The sequence below is a fragment of the Rissa tridactyla genome, chromosome 1, assembly GCF_028500815.1.
Source record: "Rissa tridactyla isolate bRisTri1 chromosome 1, bRisTri1.patW.cur.20221130, whole genome shotgun sequence".
Lineage (NCBI taxonomy): Eukaryota > Metazoa > Chordata > Aves > Charadriiformes > Laridae > Rissa > Rissa tridactyla.
Genome location: NC_071466.1, coordinates 96,539,467 through 96,561,384, shown reverse-complemented (window position 1 = coordinate 96,561,384; position 21,918 = coordinate 96,539,467). Strand labels below are relative to the sequence as shown.

At 44.5% G+C, this 21,918-nt stretch overlaps 1 long non-coding RNA gene across 1 annotated transcript; it reads left to right on the top strand.

The window, feature by feature from the left end:
* The first annotated feature begins 10,262 nt into the window (after nt 1–10,262).
* Nucleotides 10,263–17,060, top strand: LOC128904204 (uncharacterized). Its single transcript, XR_008464441.1, has 3 exons — nt 10,263–10,402; nt 15,466–15,553; nt 16,668–17,060. It is a non-coding gene; the product is annotated as an uncharacterized LOC128904204 (long non-coding RNA).
* The last annotated feature ends 4,858 nt before the right edge of the window (nt 17,061–21,918 follow it).

Here is a 21,918-nt window from a genome sequence, read left to right as displayed (position 1 = left end):
TCTAGAGCCAGAGTCCTTCCATTCCAGAAATTAAGCCCTACAAGCTTTAAACACCCATGAACAAATCCTGAAATGAGCAACACATGCTCCTTCTCACAGACAAAACAGCCAGTTCTGGACAGGGTCTTCAAACAAACCATTTACCATTCTTCTGCTTTGGTCTTCCATAGTGCTTCTTTAGCCACCTACAGCTCCAGAGTTAAAGGTTTATACTTTTATTTCTTACCCAGGTGCACCTATTTATATCATTTAAATGCTTGCAGGTGTGTTCACCAAGGCTGCCTGACAGTTAAAAAAAAATTCTGTATTTTTAAAAAAGCTGTTATTGGACTTGGGCCCAAATTTGGGGTTTTTTTGAAAGCAAATTTCAAATAAATCTTTTAATTCCTTTTCTTCTGACAACTTTGTGGACAATTCTAAATTCTAAACAATTCTGCAACGTTTACACCCCTACAATGTCTGCAGTGCTTTTGTAAACAAGGGCATTGTTTGATATAATTGACATGCACTAGAAAATGACATTAATTACTCCTTCTTCACTGCACAGGCTTTAGAAGTATCACAGTAATTTAATTCCTGGTCTTGCAGTCAGGAAAGCAGGTGGGCCCACTTGCGTCCGTGTCAGGTTAGTAGAGGGGCCTGTGTGTGTCATACTGTGTCACACTAGCAGCATGCTTCCACGCAGTCCACCCAAGGCAGAGCAAATTAGAAGGTTGGAGTCTTCTGCTACAGACACACAAGCGCTCCCATTACTTAGGGAAGTCAGTTTTCCCTTTGTTATTAAGTTAACATTTGCATTAGGCAGGACTATGTACTCTCAGTTTCACTTTTTATTCTCCTGCAACTGACTCAGAGACAATTCGCTGGAGGAAGTTGAGCAGCTAATGAGCACTTGAGTCAAGCAGTAAGCTAACACTGGAGTCCTCACAGGTCCTGCTCACTGTCTGGTAAACTCAGTAACTTTTTGCTGATGGACTCAAACAAAACTGCTTAAAACCTGACAGAGATCGTTGCTGCACGTTAGGAAAGCAGTATCCCTGATGGCCACCAAGCAGTGTGGCTTGTAAAGTCAACACTGTTTATGAAGCTGTAGCTGCCTTTTAGAATATTTTTACCCGAAGCTGGTAGATGGTGGCCTTGCGTACACCAGTTTCCTTATCTGTTTTGAGACTACCAACAGATCGTATGGTACTAGACATCTTAACAAGCAGATTTCCCGTCTTACAGAACTGTGGGCTTACTTCTCAGGGAAGGAGGTATTTTACTAATGGTAAGGCAACTCAGATTTAGACTCTGAAGTCCGGAGCGTGATAAAAAGTAAATCCTATCATATAGTAGGATATCTACCATATAATCCTCGTATAAATCCTACCATATAATTCTCAGGTTGCAGTACCAAAAACTTGTTTCTTCTACAGAGCTAGCTATGAGACCAGGACCACATACTGTATTTTTGTGAGTCTTTCATATTGCAAGCTGGCAGGGCAATAACAAATATAAAGTTAATGTTGTCGAGCCACAAATTAGCAAAGGGACTGAGAAACAGTCTTTAGTCAATGGTGTATATCTCTCAGTAATATCAGAGATCTGTCTTTAACAGCATAACTTTTAAATGCTGCATCTGATCAGTTCCTAAATTACTGGGGATGGGTTTAGGCATCAAAAGGCAGAGTCTTGCTGACTTGGAGGAATAACATGAAAAGAAGAACCACGTGCAACCATTGATACACTGTTAGTGAAGCCTTCAGTACAAACTCTGTATTTCCCTACATCAGCAGCTACAAAACTCTTTGGGCCAATGGATAAGTTTTAAAATGATGCATGTAAAAGCAATTTATGTGTCAGAATAAAGTGAAAAAGCATTTTTAAAGCTGGCACCCTTCCTCTAACCAAAACAAAACCAGGCTTGTTGCATTGGATGTCCTTCCCAGGTTCCTCACTTTTGGGAGGCTGTCATTCAGACATTTCTCTCAGCAGCAGTACCAGTGTAGGCAGTTCCCAGCATTTGCCGTTTGTTCCTGTCCTCAGGGTGTCCCCTCGGCTGTCCCAGTATAGCTGTTAGTGATGCCAGCCCATGCAGTGAATGAAGGAACTGATCTGAGTTTTAAAATAATTCTGTTCATAGGGGTAGAAAAAAAAAAACCTGCTTAAGTCAACTCTGTGCCTGGAGAAATGCCTGTGGAATATTGGTTTGTAATCAATTAGTTTCTGCGATTTAGTGAATATTTCCCACCATACATGCCGTAACTCAGTGTGCAGGGCAAAGCCGGCACACTTAATCCAAGCATTTCTTTCACTGGCATTGCCAGTTTATGTAGTCCCTGCCTCACTCTATATCCCCAGCTCCTTTCAGCCTCTCAAATAAACCAGTGGGGAGAGGCTGTTATTTTTCACCCGGATCAGTCTTTCAGTCTGGTTGGGGTGGCTACGGCCACACAAACACCTATGGCCAGTCCAAGAGGGTAACTAGCTCCAGGCAGGGAAGACAAGGCCTGGAGCTGCTGCAGCCAGCCCTGCTGCTGGAGAAGCCTGTGCGGACCCGCCGCCGTCTTCTCTGGGTGGGCAGGGGCAGAACAGGAGAGCACGGGATGCGCACCCACTTTTTCTCACAGAAGGAATGCACTGGGGTGCTTATTGTACAAACCATGGGACTCAGAGGGGAAACTGTGGTGGTCAGTGGGGAATCTGAGGCAACTCCGGGCAGTTTTCTGTTGCCTGTAGAATTACATTAGGTATTTTAGCCAAAATGTGCACAGTTGGTTTTCTGGTTTGGGTCCTTTTGTCTGTTTTGGTACACCATCTTACTCTAAGGAATAAAGGAAGTTGCTAATAATAAAAACATGATTATTAATCTGTGCCAGGACAGCATTTGCAGAATATCTACAAAATTTTCCACTATGCTGCAACACTGTTCTATCATTGCCTATGGTGAGTACAGCTCTACCCTAAGGCTTAGACAGGACATTATGCCTTTAACTTACATGAAGAATTGAAAGGCAATCTGATTAAGAGCTCCTCTGTTCTTTGGCTAGTGTACTGCCACCCAAGCCTTGCTGGCTCCCCTTCCCCTCCATGCTACCAGACTGTTGGAGGCTGATAGAATGTACATAATTGATGGGGGAGGCCTTAATGAAGAGCAGTTTCACGATGAATCTCTGAAAAGATGCCTGGAGTGTGTTTGAAAACTTCAAAGACATTCACATCTTGCCCTGAAAAACCACAAAAGACTGTTTACAGAAAACAGAGACTTTACAGAAAGGAGAGACAGAATCAGAAAAGTTTTACAAGCTATGACTCCAGAATAGGGATACACAGAGAGGATTTGGCCATTTCATACATATGCTAGTCCTTATCTGAAGCAGCACTCGAGGCTTTTTTTCTTTTCTGTAATAGTTCAGTGACAAGATCAAGTAGACACAGGCTTTTGTGGGAACTGAGGAAGTACAAGCATAGTTTTGCCCTTATTTCTTCCGTTACACTAGGATCAGACATGGGAAAGAATGAGCCCATGAATTTCACACAGTTTTTTTCTCCATCACCATGTTGAACTCTTCCCCAGGGCGTTGCTCTGAGAAGAGCTTCTTGCTGCTTAAGCCAGCAGGAGATACTTCTTGAGCTGGGGTCAGGGCCCAGGACACGGTGACCTGAGTGCTGCCCAAGGCTAGTTGCTAGTACTCCATCTTAAGTGAGAGAGAGATTTTGAAGTATTAAATATTGTTACTGAGAGGCAGCACTAACTGAATGCTCCAGCTTGTGCACTGTCAGCACCATGTTGGGCTTTTTCTGTGGCTCAGAGTTGTAGGGGATGAGAGAATGTTTTTTGACTAAAATGTCAAGGATTGTTGTCCCGAGCAGAAGAACGGACGCGAAGAAGATGGCAGTTCTATAAACATTGAAAAGTTCTGAGTTGGCCTCTATTTTTTATATCCCTAGATTCCTTGCTAGCTTGGATTTTAAAAACCTTCATGACTTTTATTTCTCTGCATTCAGATCTCTCCATCATACCCACTGGACACCAAATTACATTGCCTCCCTCTCTCACTCCCTAAGTTTACACGCTGCTTTGTCTTCCCAAATGCTGTTTTCCATGTTCCAATTAGATTAAGGGCTTGCCTGCACAGGAAAGTTGCACTACTATTAATTTGCAGTTTGCTTTAAAGAAATGATGTTAAACCTGGGCAAAAGGCCATGTGGATAACCCTGGTATTCCTTTGTGGGAATACAAATGGCTTATTTCAGGTTAGATCAGGTCAATTAGGAACAGGAAGAACTTGCAAAGCAATAAATTTTCCTACACCAGAACAGAGAGAGTCCAGCAGCTTCTTCTGCAGATTGTGACCTCCAAATGGGAAGAAAAGCTGGGGGCATGGCCCTGACCTCAGCAGGAGCCACAATCTGCTGGACAGAAGTAACATACCACGAGTCAGCTAGTCCCACCAAAGCAGCAGCCTCTGCTGCCATTAAGTTCTGGCACGTGCTGTGAAGCAGGTGGTTTCACACTGCAGCCACTGCCTTTTTACTACCGAAGGCAGCCCGGTCCCCAGCTCACATAGAGCAGGAGTAGGGACTCTCTGTAGCCTCTCTGCAAGGTGTTGGCTTCCACTGCATTCCTACAGGTATAAAAATGTAGTCCTTTGCCAAAAAATTATAGTATGATCTGGGTCAATAGGAAAAAGTCATGCGTATCCATCTACTGCCCCTCTTTGAATGCTACATGGATGCCTGGAGTTAACTGTATTGGTTTACAAGAAAATTGCAGTTTTATGAGTGTACCTTTCTCTTGTAGGCAAGCCCAAAGTAACAGAAGCTTAAGACTGAAGAAGAGAGACTTGTAGCAGAAAGAAGAAATGAAAGAGGCACATCAGTAAATCTTGGATGCTGTGCATTCTCATTGCAAACTGGTTTGAACTGGTGAGCTAGTAATTGCCTAAATCCAAATAGGCACCTAGTCAAGATGGCTCCTGTGTTAAGCAGCATTAGTATTATACTTTGAAGAAGGCACTGATGCTTCTCACTTTGGTTTCTGTAAACCTTTTATCTTCCAATTACCATTTCTAAATACCAAGTGTAACTTTTATGTTACATTAGAGTCTTCTTTGAAAAACCTCTAGAGGGTCACTGACCAAATACTAGATGATAGCTCAAAGATGCCTATGGGATTGGATTGTCAGGGTCCTGAGGTCACCACCAGCCCTGACTGCCCCATGTCAGCACCCCAGGGCTCCCCCCACCTGCCCATAGCCCAGGATCTCATGTCACCCCCCGGGGCCATCAGCCCTGCCCCAGTGATGCCACAGCAGGGCCATTCTCCAGCTCCCCACAGCCCTGCCCTGCTCGGCCATGCCCCCTCAGAGCTGGGCCCACCTACAGGCCCACGACCTGGTCCAGTTTTGGGTGTCCCCAAGCTGGGGAGAAGCCCGGTGCCTGGGGCTGGGGCTGTCCTGGAACCCCTGATGCTCTGGGGAGCCCTCACAGTCCTGGCCCCCAGCCCCAAGGAAGCTGCTGCCCTGCTGTGCCCTGCCAGGAACTAAAAGAACTAAATCATGAAGCCTGAGGGACAAATAAACCAAACTCAATACTGGTCTTCAGGAGAAAGGGGGAAGAGGGCCCCTTCCTAGTTCCCTTACTGTTGCTGTTGAGTATTCATTAGGTCTGTCCCTTGGCCAGTGAAGGATCTCCAGCAATGAAAAGAGAATGGAAGTGCCATAAAGACTTGCAATGCAAAGGTTCGTATTGGTGTGAATGGCAAAGGATCTGGAAGGTCTGGGTGTGGAGGCACCAGCAGGAGCACTCAGCAAGGGCAGGGCTCTCTGAGCAGCCTGGGTTAATGACATCCAGATTAGCAGGTCATCAAGCCTGCAGGGCATTTACCTGCTGTTTCACAAGACACTCGGATCTGCAGACAAAGAAGTTAGTCCTTATGACTGCCGGAGTTGGGACAGGATGGAGATACTGCCAGTTCCAAAAAGATACACAAAATTATCACAATCCTGTGCACAGTCACCACCCCAAGAATAACCCAGGAGACATAAGGAGGACTTGATACCTGGCATCCCTTGTTCTCCATGGCATCACAACAGATCCTGGACCTATTACCTGGGCACAATCTTCACGATGGGTGGATTTTGGATGGATAGCTTGAAGATGCTGACCTGGTGCCTGGTGGCTGCACTTGTGAGTGTAGTTGGAGGTCAGTAACAAGTGATGTTCCCCAGGGGTCAGTACTGGGTCCAGTCCTGTTCAATATATTCATCAGTGACCTGGATGAGGGGACAGAGTGCACCCTCAGCCACTTTGCTGATGACACAAAACTGGGAGGCGTGACTGGCACACCAGAAGGCTGTGCCGCCATACAGAGAGACCTGGACAGGTTGGAGAGTTGGGCGGAGAGGAACCTAATGAAATTCAACAAGGGCAAGTGTAGGGTGCTGCACCTGGGGAGGAATAACCCCATGCACCAGTACAGGTTGGGGGCTGACCTGCTGGAGAGCAGCTCGGTGGAAAGAGACCTGGGAGTCCTGGTGGACAACAGGATGACCTTGAGCCAGCAATGTGCCCTGGTGGCCAAGAAGGCCAATGGCATCCTGGGGTGCATCAAGAAGAGTGTGGCCAACAGGTCGAGGGAGGTCATCCTCCCCCTCTACTCTGCCCTGGTGAGGCCACATCTGGAGTACTGTGTCCAGTTCTGGGCTCCCCGGTTCAAGAGGGACAGGGAACTGCTGGAGAGGGTGCAGCAGAGAGCTACCAAGATGATTAGGGGACTGGAACACCTCTCTTATGAGGAAAGGCTGAGGGACTTGGGTCTTTTTAGTCTGGAAAAAAGACAGCTGAGGGGGGATCTTATCAATGCTTATAAATACTTAAAGGGTGGGTGTCAGGAGGATGGGGCCAGGCTCTTTTCAGTGGTGCCCAGCGACAGGACAAGAGGTAATGGGCACAAACTTGAACATAGGAAGTTCCACCTAAACATGAGGAGGAACATCTTTACTTTGAGGGTGGCAGAGCACTGGAACAGGCTGCCCAGAGAGGTGGTGGAGTCTCCGTCTCTGGAGACATTCCAAACCCGCCTGGACGCGTTCCTGTGCAACCTGCTCTAGGTGACCCTGCTGTGGCAGGGGGGTTGGACTAGATGATCTCCAGAGGTCCCTTCCAACCCCTGTCATTCTGTGATTCTGCAGTTCTGAGAGACTGTGAATGTGGCTCAGTGAAACCTGTTTTGTTTCAGTTTTTAGTTTAAATAAAATCACTTTCTCCTCCTTAAGGTGTTCCCCCTCCCCAGGATGATTTCTACATTGTTGATACAGTGTCGCAGCAGTATTTCCTATAGAGGAAAAAGGAGCAGTATATAGGAGTTCCCCGCTGCATAATCTTTCAGTCTCATCTCTTGTGATGGCAGCAGAGAAAGAGCCATTAAAAACATTATGTCAGGAGAAGAGAATCTTTTTCTAGATTGGTTCTTCAAAGAGCACCCTGTCCTTTTTGCTGGCTTGGGTCAGCAGTGCAGCTCACACAGCTGGAGCTCTGTCCCACACCATTTTAAGAAGGTTAGCTAAGGCTTCAGTTTGCACGTTGCAACGTTTCCACTTAACAAATCATACAAGGTAAAGGAGTTTTGAGACATCTAGTCCATTGCACTGCCTTAAGACTAAACATATCCATCCACTCCGGACGGATGCTCACCAGACTGGATCTCCAGCACACCAACTGCATTCCCAACATGGGGGAGGGCTCCCAACCCTGGTAGCAACTGGCCTCTCCTAAGAGGCAGAGTACCAGGATGCCAGCATGTCACCACAGCCACCGCTCCTCAGCTGTGAGCCAGGAACCCTTGCTTCATGCTGAGATTGAAAAGCTGCTTAGGGAGCCAAGGGCTCCCAGCTCCTTCCAGACGCCCACGGCGCGGTGGAGCTGTAACCCTCCCACCCCTTTCAGAGGCAGCCAGCTCGATGCCTGCAGGGAAGCAGGAGCTGCTGCTGCCTGTCAGTGAGACAGCAGCTCCTGTTGACTTCCCCTTTGTCTAAAAGATGGCACGATGCTGCTGTTCAGCTCCAAGAAGTGGCTGCGCAGCTTGTTGTGGCATGCCACCTCACTTTGGAGTAACTATAGTCTCTGTGCGCTACAAGCGCTTTGCTTTTTAGCTTATTCATAGTAAACAGGAAGAGCAGTTTATTTCCTTCCTCTTCGCAGTTACTTTTTATGTGTTTGTGTGCGGCTATTTTGCCTTTTCTCAGACTTTGCATCTTGAGACTAAATTGGTTTTCATTGTGCCTTACAGTTCATATCTTCTGAACTTCCACTAGAGCAACAGTTTAACATATTGTGTGAGCCAATACGGGCAGGACGAAGGAACAACCACAAACCACGGATGGAAAGCAAAGAACAAATTTAATCTCGATACCTCACAGACCGAGGAATCTCTGAAGCAACACCCGGGCAGAGGCATGCAAGCAGGAGACACGGGCACTGCGGTGCAAGAGAGAGTTCTTGTTAGCAAGAGTCCTTGTCAGCGAGAGAGTCCTTGTTAGCAAGAGTGCGCGGGGACTCCCTGTTCTTGCTGGTATTTAGAGAGTTCAGACAGGCATAGTTTTCACACTGTGCTTTGCTTTGATCTTCTTCAACAACAGGCCAGGATTCTCAAGTGGCTAGATAAGGTGTCCCTGAGTCCATCACAGTCTTATGTTATCTAAGTGCAAGTGTTTTTCTTGCAAGCACCCGAGACTGAATAACAATTAGTGTCATATAGGTGTTTTCCAGCACCCCAGGTGCGAGTCACTTGAGCGTGTTTACAGTCCTCCTCACCGATCTTCCGTTGCTTTCCCACACGTATAAATGAATATAGTGTTTTTGAAATGAGCTGGACTAACAGGCATGGAAGTACACTTCTGTCTTCACAGATTAGATACCACACTGGTAGGTATAGTGAGAACTCCATAACTAACTTGTGATCTGGAACATCTCTAGAGGCAAGAAGATAATGTAGTGATGAAATTTATCTAAGTGGTTCAGATTTCCACTTTTATCAATAGCCTCTAGGCTGTTCCAGCCTGCTAGGATTCATTTGTGCCAGATGTGGTAGTGTTTTTGTGATACAGACAAAACACTGCAATAGCAATGAACAGTGTTAACCAATTAATTTCACATAAATTACCTGCCCTGTGGAGGCAGAGCATTCAGGCAGAGTTCATCTAATCGGCTGTAGATGGTTACATGGAAGGCTCTCCAGCCAAGCTAGTCACCTCAGGCCCCTGTTGCAGGCGCAGCGGAGAAAAAGACACTCTGAGGTCATGAATCATCTCATCCTAAGGCAGATATTTAAAACAGAGCAGATAAGACATACCTTTAAAGTGCCTATGGGGCAACAGGCTTAGATGTAGAGATAGACACTCTAGATATCTAAAATTAGGGTGAGCTGAATCTCACCCATGGAGTCGATTAAACTGTTGACGCACAGGTCAAAAGCCCCACTTCCTCTGGTGAATTTTCAGAGCACAGCCTGTGTCTTTTTGAACTTGCAACCCCCTCAAAACAGCCAGACGTAATGCCTGCTGAGAGGCATATGAGGCTCTTCCACCAACTGGCTGAATCTTCTTACTGATTTTCAAAATAGAAAAAAAATTCCTTCTTTTTTAGTTTAGTATTTAAATAATAATTTTTTCAGAACAGGAATACTTGCTTTTTCATTCTGCTCATGCCAGCATGAGGAGTTGGAAAAGCAAATACTTGGATTAGGAAGCACTGATGTCCATTGTGGCTAAAATAACGTTATTCTGCAGAGAGGGATTTTTAGGTTGGATTCATTTGATACCGTTGAACTCCAAAGATTTATCTTTTAGAATCTTTGGAAAATGCGTACTTCAAAACAATCTTTTTTACTACCATAGAATTTTCTCCCCACACACACTTTTTATTGCTTAGTTAATATTAGTTAATAGTTTCTATCTATGGTATACCATAGTACATCTCCTGACCCACGTCAGTGCAAATGCATACATAGCCGCTTGTTTGTTTGTACTTCTACAGGTGTTGGTGCTGTGCAGATATGCGCTGTGGTTAAAGTTTCATAATGGAAAATCTGACAGGCAGTGAACTAATCCGTGAGTCATATTTCGTAATAGCCTAAAGGTCTCTGATGTTCGACCTTCATTTGATACCCGTGCCATCGGGGAGTTATACATAACCCATCTGAAGAACATTCTTTATATAGATGACTGCATGCTGGCCTTTTATACCTGCAAGAATGGGCATTGCACTTACGGAACCAGGGGAGCCTTCTGTCTCCCTTTCCACCCCTCTCCGTGAGTCTATTTGCAGGACTGCGGAGGTGCACTGCAGGAAACTCACCTGATGAATGAGAATGGTGAAAATCTCTCTGCTTAGTTTCTCTGTAGAGCCTAGCTGAGAGGTAAGGAGAGGGGTGGGGAGCTGGTTATGGACTCCACTCACCCTAGCCCTTCTGAAGGGATTTCTCATCAGTACAGCTCCGGTACTAAGAGTAGCAGTGGAACTACCAGTACTAACAGAGCTCTGCTGATTTTACCTGTGGATGGCTCACTTCTGTTTAAGGCAGGCCAGACAGATAGAGAACAAGACATCCTTTTGGCAGGCCATCCCAAATGGGAGCGGAGTTGAGCCAGCATTAGCAATGCCAAGGTGTTTATAGGAAGACTTAATGTGGAGTGGGCTTGTCTAGAGAATCTGCCCCTTTATTTTCTAGCCAAAGGGTGAAAAAGCAACACATTGCTTATTAGGGTACCATAACATTGCTGTCTTTTGGGACTTCTCAAGTCCTTCCTGAAAGGCAGTGAAGGATGTTGGCATTGCTGCTCTGTTCCCAAAGCTGAAATAAGGCAGACACGTGACTTCAGTAACTGCATCTGAAGTTTACATACTATGACTCATTGTAATAAAGAAACCTAAGCAAAATCCCAGTGTGTCATTAAAGCTGGAATATGTTTTCCATACTAAATTCTTTTAGGTTTGATTTGGCTTCTTTTTTTTACAGCTATAGAATAGTGGAATATCTCAGGGATATTAACTCTTTGCCATTGCAGGATAGAAAGTTCTGATCTTCATGAATGGACCCCATATAAAACACAGCAGAAGGTTATCTTGTCTTTTGGAACATTGAGGCACAACAACTTTTACAGCAGTGTCAAATGCCAGACAACAGTGAGAGCAGCTGGAAAGACAAATGGAAAGAAGAAAGCAGGGGAGAAGAGTTGCATCCCAAGCTTTAACTTAGGCTGCCTTTTTAAGAAACTGCCATTTCCAAATAACTATTTTATAATTGTGTCTTAAGATATCAGCAGGCACCACGAGTGATGCATGTGTAGCATGTGAGCTGACTGCTATATATGGAAAACTGCCTAGTGAGGGTCTGGCACAGTGGGAGGGGGAACACGCCCAGCCTGTCCGTAGGCACCAGTGGGGGGGTTAGTCATCCTGCTGAGTCAACAGGAGACACAAGCACCTCCAAAGGGTGCTTCTGCCTACGTGTCATCTAACGTTAGACAGCTAAAGTTAGGTGGTATGAGCCTATAATGATAGACTCATATGCCTGCTCATTTATGCATGAAATTCATCTTGCATGGGTGATCTGGATTACCAGATCCAAACCTCTTCATCTGGAGTAAAGCTGGTGTTGGACTGGGGAGGGGCTTGCAGTGGCTGTTTTTTAGGGCTCTCCTTGCAGCCCTTCTCAAGCAAATGCAGAAGGTGAGAAAAGACCAAACAAAGGTCCCGGTAGGATTCACGTTCATGCAAATCTAGCACCAGAAGCGGGGCAGCAGCGTTTGAATTCTGACAAGGAAGTTGCTAAAAGGGGGCTGGGAGAAGGGAAAGGATTACACAGCAGATATATCCACCCCTCTGTCAGCAGTTCTACCCCTTCACCCACCTCTGCCTTTCACCTGCACAGGAACTGATTCTTGGGTGGTATCGTAATGGTGTGAATTCTCACTTACCAGGACATGGTAGTAATTAATGCTCCTTATTCACACAGGTCTAGCTGTACAAGTTTCTGTCTAGTCAGTCACAAATTCCCAGGCATCTAGACTCTGTTCCAACAAACAGGAAGAGTTAGGGTTTTTCCATCTTCAGAAATAACTTTCCAAGAAGTCATCACCAAAAGTTGGATAAACACACAGTTATCTTTGTCATGCTCCAGCTAGAATCAGAAAGGCAGAGGTTTTTTTCTGATGTGGTACTAATTGTATGTCTAGTACTGAGATAAACGTGGCAGAAGCAGTGTAGCTTAAACTCTAGCAGCTTTAGCTTTAGAGAACTTTCCATCCTATTCAACTGCTACCTTGTTCCTCCATCTCAGGTTACAGTCTTGTAGTGTCATCCTTATGGAAAGATTTTCGTTGCTATTGTCTAGGGTCCCTGCAAGAAGAAGGGCCCGGCTACACAAATCCCACTGGCAGGATAGGGCTGCTGAAACTAACGTAATGCAATAAAATGCATTATGGACTTGTACAACTCTTGTCTGAATATCTGAGGGGCTCCTCTCCCAGTTTGGCCTGCAGTACCCACTAAAGTCAGCGTACCATCTCCAGCAACTCATCCTGGCATTGGATCACAATATTCATAACAAACTTTTGTTTTAAAGTGCCAAGGCAGAGGAACTGTATTGTACGACTTTTCCACAACATGCTGCACTCTTGCTTTGGCTAAATATTTGTCTTTTAAAAAATATTTTTATTTTTCAAAAGTCCTCTTCATATCAGAAGAGAATTTATATTCTGTCTTTCCTCTTTTTATTGCAGTATTGTCTGTAATTAAACATTACCTTATAGAGCTATCATTACCTGACATTTTTCTCTCTTTTCCAAACAATTCCTGGAACTGAAAATTAATAAAAGAATATATACGTTTTCGGTTCTTTGTTTAGCTCCCCTGGCTTATTTTCAGCTTTGACAGTGCTTTTCAGGCTCTCGGTTTCACCACTTCCTCCGTATTTTCTGGTTCCCCGAGCTTGTGTGGAGCCTTTGATGCTGCAACAGGGCAAGGTAAAACACTGGAAAAAAAAGTAAAGTACTGTGACAAAAGGACAGGCATCACCCCAGGGATTCAGGTACTGAAATATCTCTAAAATTCTTCTGAAAAACTGATTAGTTGGGAGTTGACAGTATCCTTTTAAAAACAGTTTATGTTAAGAAATCCTGGTTAGTCTTATGAGCAAGTTTTGGCTGAGCACAAGTGCTAATGACTTTTTTGAAATGAAGAACATTTCTAAAGACAAAAATAGCAAGTACTGAAATCTCTCACAGTCATTATTTACAATTTCTGTGTGATCCCTTGTCCAGAATAATGAGTTCTTGCCATGTCAGCAGAACTTATAACTTTGTGGGTTTGTCTTTAATGCTGTAATTAAAACCAGGATGATTTTCATGGGCCCAGAATAATTTGTAATTCTTGGGAGAGCTCTGTCTTTTAAGTGGCCTTACGTAACATACAAGCTTCACTGATCTAAGCATGCAGACACTTTTTTTTTTATTCTCACTGATACTTTCATTAAGGAATCGTATACCTTTGGGGTTATTTCAGCCTAATATGCTTAGGTAAAAATATAATTTTCCCAGCCTTTCTCAAGATTTTGTAAGGTGTTTAAGTTATCTTTAAGTAAAACACTTCTTCTGCCAGCATGCCTTCAAATAGCTTGTCTCTCTTAGTCCTTCTGTAACAGTTAAAGACATGCACTTTAACAGTCCTTTCATACTGTCTTTCCTCCAGCACATTTTCCATTTTACTCTCCAGCCACTCATGACACAGGCTGGGGACCCTGCAGCATTCACAGAGCTGAGCAGCCTGAAGACCAAAACCTTCTTGTTCTTCTTAAATATGGGATCGTTATGTAGTGTAACCCCTCAAATCTGATCTCCTACTAGTTCTCCATATTTGCTGGAGGACTGCATGTTCCTTCTCATGCAACAAAAAGTTATTCTGGCATACACCCAACAGGGCAGACAACGTATTATAGCAATAGTCAGTAAGGGGGAGTTATTCAGGGATAGGTAGAGAGTTAGGTCCTCAAATGCCTTTTTTTTTTTTCTTATTGGAACAGATAGCTTTTTTTGAAGTCTGAAGTTTCATTAACATGATTCCTCTACGGATAACTTGTCCTTTTAACTTGTCCATAAAGTTTTTATTCTTTTAATCAGGGAGTATTTCATGTAAGGTGTTTGGGTCTTGAACCTGCTTGTGCCTGGTAGTATTAATAACCCGGGGCAGAGAATGTTTATATAGTACTGAGCACCGTGACAGCACTTAGTAAATAATGAAATAAATCACAGTCTTTGTTTCTGTTTAAATACTGTGTTTGCCCTCTGTGGATACAGATCTTCTGGATCCTGCTCAACAACCTCATTTGGGTGAAACTGGATAACATGCCAATTTTATTCCAGCTCCTTTAACATACGGCACCAGTACGGAAAATGCACTGGCTAACAAAGAACTCAGAGTCCCCTGTCTAAAACTTTAAGAAAAAAAACAAAGTCCCTGGAACCTGCACTAAAAATATCTGCCAGGATTCTTAACTTTTATACAAATACAAAATTAAGGTAGAAAAGAAAAGAAGCGAATACATCCCCAAATCAACCATAACAGCACACAGGAACCGTTAGGGTTCAAATTCACTGCCCCGTTCCAAACTTCTAGATGGGCACTGAAAATACCAGGGCTAGGAAGTTACTCTTGCTGCTACGGAGGGGATGCCCAGGTATGTGACAGCCAACACAGAATTAGAGATGTGAAGAAACCCCACAGTAGTTAACTGTTTTAAAGCACAGAGCAGAGAGGAACTGGGAGGACAAGACTTATTACGTTCTATGGACTTGGCCTTCCAGACCCGCAGGCAGGTGCGGAAGCTGGGGGTGACGTGTGCCATAGACAGGAGCTGTGTGTTTCCCTCCAGAACAGCCTGAAAGCTTTTCAGGAACCCCAGCACTTCAGATACATCTCAGAGAAATCATACCACGGTTGACTGTGCCTAGCTTGCATATGTTCTCAATAGAAACATTGGAAATCGTTTCAAGGTTGAGGCGTGTACATGTTAAGCTTCGAGTATAAGCTGAAGAACAAACAGAGCCATGCTGAATTGGTTCCTGGTACAGCCTGACGAAATACTCAAGTTGCCACCTAATCCCAAGTGATCCCATAAAAAACACCAGTATCTGTGTGATCTCCTGCCACCAAATCAGTCTTAAATTTGTGGGTGAGGTTACTACATTCCCAGTCTGATTTAATCTCTTTTCATCAGGAACTGGCAAAGCTGAGAAATACTTTATGGCTAAATTCAGCATATTTTATGTGTTTGTGATATTTCCACTTTTCTGTTTTGAACATAAAACATAACTAAAGATAATCCCTATAAATGTGTAAACTCATCATATATTTATCATGGAATAATAATACTTATATTAATCAAAAGGTTTGTAACATTTCTCCATAACTTCATTACTGCAGAGTGAGCGGCACTAAGGAGCCTTGAGCTGATCCAGAAGACAGGAAAGGACAAAAGTCAACTCCAACAACCAGTGAATGAGGAGTTAAGGTATTACACACTGAAGCCTCTGCAAAAACAAACTAAAATGCGGAGTTAAAAACCTCTGCCGATTCTGGAACAGAAACTAAAGTCTGCTTCCACTACTGGGAAGCGATAGCAGCCAGGGGAAAATGGGAAGGGATCAAGAAACCGTGGGGTGGGAGAGAAAAGCTAAAAGACCATCAGGATGAAAGGTGAATTTGCCATCTTAGGTGTCATCACATGAAGGCTGCATGTCCCGTGACTCTTGATAGTCCCTCATAAGCTATTAAGTCCAGCAGAGGATTTCTTGGTCACAGTTACACTGGAGGCCAAGCTAGTCATTCTGGATGGTTTAGGAGATGCAGTTGGAGTTTCAGCACTGTCTGCTGCCTGCTTTGTGACAGTACTTGTAGCAGTAGTGAGTGAGTAGCAGCACGCTGGCAGTGCTGCGGTTGCAGGAAGAAGAGAGGTACCCATTTATCTTGATGGTTCAAACATGCCCCATGTCAGCAGTGAATTCTGCAGTTTGTGTTAATAGTAGGAGCACACAAGTGTGTCTGCGTGCCATGGGGGTGGCCAGCAGTCAGGCTGTCTAGGTGGATGGTAGTTGTGGGAGCACAGAAACGAGGAGCTGAACGCACTGTCTGAAGAGATATCTCTGCGGAAAGGAAAAAGGGAGATTCTGTTCTGCATGTCTGGGCTAGTGTGAATTCATCAGGCTCTGTGTTTGAATGAGAGCCAGGTATGGTGTACAAGTAACTCCTGTTTGCTGTGCCAGACCTAGATCCAAGTGTTGCTTTGTCAGGTTTTGTCCGACACATGTTCTGATTCCCTGCTGTGTAGCAACGCTGCTGGAGACTGGGTGTTAGCATTGGAAACCTGATGATCCAAACACAGAAGTATGAAGGCTGTATTGCGGCAACAGGGAGGAAGCGGGGACATGTAACCTTACCATGTATTTTATGGTGGTCAGAAGTTTCAGTTCATGTCGAAAGAATTTTTATTTGGGAAATTTCAAAGGATTAAATATAGACCATCTGCTCATGCTAGATGGCAGTGAGGCTTCGCAAGCAACCCGCTTCTTTGATAACAGTGCTTGTGGGGATATAAGGTCTTGTTTGTTTATTAATTAATTTTTCAGGACTGACATCTATCAGAGTCCAGCCGTACACCTCCACTGCCTCCCATTCCTGGGCAACGGTCCTCTCGGTGAGAATGCACAGCCAGCAGAATTCCTCCAGCTGCCCCTGAATCCTTCCTCTTCTTCAGTCTCACTGGTTTTGGAGAACACAGGAGTGTTACACAAGGGGTCTTAGGGTGGTAAGATAAGCATTTGCTATTTGAGCCTCTGCCTTAAACTAACACATTGCCATGAATGAGTAAGTTTCCAGTAGCAAGGAGCCAGGAACTGTACTCGATGGGAAGACTGCCAGCTCTTCTGTGATACTCGCCTCTCACTGGGGCATGAGCAAAGTCCCCCGGTATGGTATCTGTGAACGCTGCATCCCACTCACCCCTGATGCTGATGAGGAGGTCGAACAGAGCAAATGCACTCTATCCACAGATGATGCCAAGGTCCTTTTCTCAGTAGAAGAACAGCAGGTGAGCTTGGTGTTGAAGGCAGGGAGGGTGATGGTATCATCACTGAGAGATGAGAAGACAACGGGCAATTGAGATTGTTGCAGTGTAAGTCCATTAAGGCCCCAACCCTGGGCTGTGAGATTTTTCCAGGCAGTGATGGCATTATGTGTCTTTGCTATTTCAAAGATCCATGTTTAAAGCCTAAACAAACAAACAAACAATTAAATAAAAAAATAAGCAGTAATTAAACAGAAAAGAAAATCCATAAGACAAAAAAGGGGTGCCAACAGGTAGCAGGGAAGGGAGAAAAACAACGTTTGGTCTAATTAGGTGACAAATGCATAAAGTTGCTAAGATGCAGTGGTTTTGCTGCAAAAAGACACTCCCATCTCAATTTGAGAAGGAGCGGAGGTGAACCGCAATGAACTCAGCGCACGTTCCCCCTCATGCTCTTAGCGCCAAGTGTGGTGTACCATATACGTACCGTTAGCCAAGCTCACACACCTGGAGTGCGCGTGTCACCACAGCGCAATGGTTACAAATGTTGTCACTCAAAGGAGAACAAGGAAATATGCGTAAAATGATCTTTTTGGAGGAAGGAGGAGAGGGGAGGAGGAGGAGGTGGCTGTACCTTGACAACCCCAGCTCAAATGACGTATCAACATTGCTCTAATCCCTCGCTTCCAGGAGATTTCAAGACAGCACGACAAATGTGAAATTTAGAGAACGTAGAGTAGTCTAAACCATGAAGCAGTCTTCAGCTTTCACTAGGACAGTACTGCTGCCCTGCTGTGGGATCACTGGGGCCCTCAGTGCACTAATAGCCCTGAGTCACCCCGAGGAGCCTGACCTGGAACTCCCCAACCCCGGCACCCACTGCCCAGGGAGCACCATGCCTGGGTCTGCACCGTCGCGCTGAGGGCACTGCTTGCCCCAGGGCTACCCGGGGCTCCCGGCTCATCTCACCACACGGAGCAGCCCGGCTCCTCCTGCTCCCTGACATACATCTGAGAGTAAAACCAAAACCAACTAAAAAGCATAGTCTCTATTTGTGAATGCTCTCATGCTTGCAAAGCAAAATTAAAATTAGTGCTATTGCAGGAATTATAATCCAAAAACAAATCTTGAAAGAAGGAAAATATATGCCTACAGCACCTGAATCAATGTCTCAGTGTATAATGTTACAGGCAGAGAGGTTGTACAAAATCTTTAGATATTTAACCACTTGTGTGTGTTCCTGTGGGGAGGGAAATGACAGATTAGTTTTCCTGTGGAGGATTCATTAGTATTCTGTCATTGGCGAGTCAGTATTTTTAGCTTAGTGAACTCACCATCTATTGTGGCTTAGGCCTCAGAAGTTACCAATTCTGGTTAATGAATTAAAAGAAAAAAAAAAATTGAGTGCGTTGGCAACTGTAGAGTGATTTTCCAAGATCTTTTATGAACCGTCCTCCCTGCTTTGCTGGTTAGCAGTAAGCGCCTATTAACTCCATTTCAGGAAGGTGGTGATTAAACCAGGTCAAATGGAAGTGATTAGGTTGGATTACGCCTGTCATGGAAAAATTCACCAGAAGATCGAAGAGGGATCCCACACACACAGATCCCAGCAAGTTCTGCTGAAAGGTACATGATTTTGCTTTTCTCCCTGCAAAACAGCTTTGGCCCACCCAGGGTCCCTCCAGATGCCTCAGACTCACTTGAATTGAATTGCTTTCATCTTGGAAGTTCCTCAGGACTGGTAAGGAAAGCAGTTGCCCCACTTGTGTGGCCCACTGCAGGTCTACATGTGCTGGGTTTTGCAAGTGTCCCTGAAGACACTGGAGTAAGCTACCTTTCCTCAGGTGGAAAATGGAAAAACCTCTGTATTCATTTCTGGTGCTGAAAGTGACTAAGGGAGACTAGTCAAGACTAGACTAAGGGAGACAAGGAAGACTAATACCATCTTTGTTGGGAGGGCAAACTCTGGAGAGCCACCAAGAGAGCCTTGAGACTGAGCTGAGATTTGGGAGGGCACAGGGTGCTTTGGATTGGCCCAACCCAGAGAGCACCCTCTCTCCCATGGGCCATGCGATGGGTCTGTGCAGAGCCCATGCAGTGAGGCCAGATTCAGCAGCGTGACCCTCAAACTTGCTGTGTGCTAGCAACAGGCTCCTGAGAGCCCGGGTCAGGTGGAGGGCTCTGGAGACCCAGATATTGTACCTACACGGGTAACCTGTGCATGACTTGCGCAGTGGTCCTGAGCTCTGGAGTAAAGCTGGGAGTAGACACGTACCCTGACCAGCCTCTCTCCCAGCACAGCCCCAATTTAAGGCCACCCTCCATTGTGTGATCCTGCCACAGAGAAGCAAATAATTTGGGACTGTCGCGATTACTAAAAAGATAAGTAGTATTTTATTGCGGGGACTGGTACACAGTTTCCTGTTGGGCAGCAGCCAAGGGGCTGCTTCCTCCTGGTAACATCTCTGAGTGCTCCCTGCGAGCCTGGCCCCGCTACTCTATTTTACTGAGATTTTCAGCAGACACCGTGTCACCCACCCCTCTGTCATAGCCCTTCACTCTCGTGCCGTCAGAGAGCCACCCTGGGGAAATGGGGCCGAGACGTGTGTATGTGTACGAGCGTTGTGTATGTGCGTGCGCCTGTGCACACAGCTGTGTTTGTTTTGCGTTGCATATAGAAGAAAACAGGATTATTTATGTCCTAATCATGATGTGTTCCCCAAGCAAAATATTTTCTGCTCTGATTTATGGCTCTCTTTAGGCCTTCCCTCAAGCATTGTTCTTGTATTTGAAGCCGGTCACATTTTTTCCATTTGGAAATGGAAATCTTAAATGCATATTTAATGAAAAAAAAAACCCAACAGTTACGTGGAGGGAGGAGGAGTTTCACTTCTCTATTTTCCCATTTTATGATTGTTTTCTTTCGCCTGTCTTTCCTTTTTCTCTTCCTCCTATTTTATCTCTGAAAAAGGAAGGAAAAACAGTATCTGGAGAAAAAACAGGAGCAATAGTTTTTTCTCATTTTTGGTTAAGAAATCAGAAAAATTCCAAAGGTTTTACCCAGAAAAAGTCCACATAAAAACTACCTGTCATTTTCTGATTAGCACTGTTGTACTATTGATAAAAAGTATCCAGCCAACAAACTTGTGTAAATTAAAAATGCCTGTGTGCTATAGGGAGCCAGCATTTCTTGGTAACTACAAAAGAAATGTTTTGGGGGTTTTGGTTTTGGTTTGTTGTTGTTTTTTTTTTTTACTTCATAGAGCTTTACAAAGCTTATGCAAGTGGCCTTAGAGCTGGGTTTTCTTTTTATCTCACAAGTATCAAAAAACAGAGGTTCCCCCCAGCCCCAGCCTTCTTTTACTAAAGGACTTCTCGGAGGACCAACGAAATCAAATTAGCTTTGTAGGTTGCACTTAAAAGATACAGGAGAATGCAGATCTTTAACAAATTGAGCTTTTCTCCCATGTGTTTTTCAGGAGTTTTGATTTAAACAATCTCAGAAGACTTTTTACACGGTCTGAATAAAAATTCTTTTAAAATCCTTTCCCCTTTACTCCATTTCTAATTCCCCTCAGTAGCTCAGGATTCCTTTCTGTTTGGAGGCATGAAATCCCCTCAGCTCTGTTGCCTACATGGCAAAAAGAGCAAGACCAAAGCAAGATATTATGAAAATAAGCAACCAGGAAAATAATGACACTTTATTTTTTATTAAAAAAGCTCATCCTTCATTATGCCATAAGGGTACAAAAAATACCAAAACGTGCACTTTTTTCCTCTCTTATGGGTCACATCTATCAAGCAAGAGAAAATCCTATGCTATTGTATTTGGTTTCTAAGCTGGATGCACAAGTACCCTGGCTGTAGCCTCCGGGGATGTTGTCACCAAACAAGCACTGCCGCTGAAGTGTTGGTAGGAGGCCCATTAGGAAATGCAAAGAGAAAAACAATTTATTGGGGGGCTGGGTAGGAAAAGCAACTAAGAATTAAATCTGGAAGTACAGCTGGGTGCTCTTAAATTAGAAATCTTTAGGAGGACTCCCACACATCACTGTAGGACTGCACGTTTGCTAAAGAGTTCTTTGAGCTGTGCATTGCTGCAGATATGCTTCACCTCCTCCAGCTTTGCTATCCTTTTCTTGCTAAGCTTCTCTATGGCTGTAAGCCTCTCTCAGTTAACTCCCCAACCTCGCTCTGGGCAGCGTCTCACTGCTCTTCTGTCTCTCCTTCCAATTCTCTTAATTCCTCCGTAGAGTTTTGATCCCATATCTCAGCTGCTCAAGAGGAAAGAAAATTAGCTCAGCGGATTTCTCCCCTTCTCCGTCAGCTGCCCCTATTATTTATCTCGTTAAGAAAAAAAGCTTATCCAGATGTATAACTAAAACAACACATTTTTTCTTGGATATTTTCTTGCATCATTCTTCTCTGCAGGTAATTTTATTGTTGTTTTACAAGACAGGTAGAAAGTAATTTTCCCGCATACAGCCTTGAATCTGGTGGGTTGTCAATTTTTCACTGTTGCCAGCTGAAAACAGTTTTTCAGAACTCATGGTCATACTCCAAACTGAGAGGAGTAACACAGTATTTGAGCACTTCCTTGCAAGGACTAGTCCACAAAGGCTGTGTCCTGCAAAGACATGTATCTTAATGCATGTGTAACGCCCATATCTTAAGCACACATGGCTTACGTGCATGTAAGCAACCAGATTACCTCATCAGGTAGGTGGGCAGTTTTTCCAGGGTATTCGTTGAGTATATCGTTAGAGATGATGAAGGAAGAGAAGTAGCTCCTCTCTTACTTGACAATGCAAAGC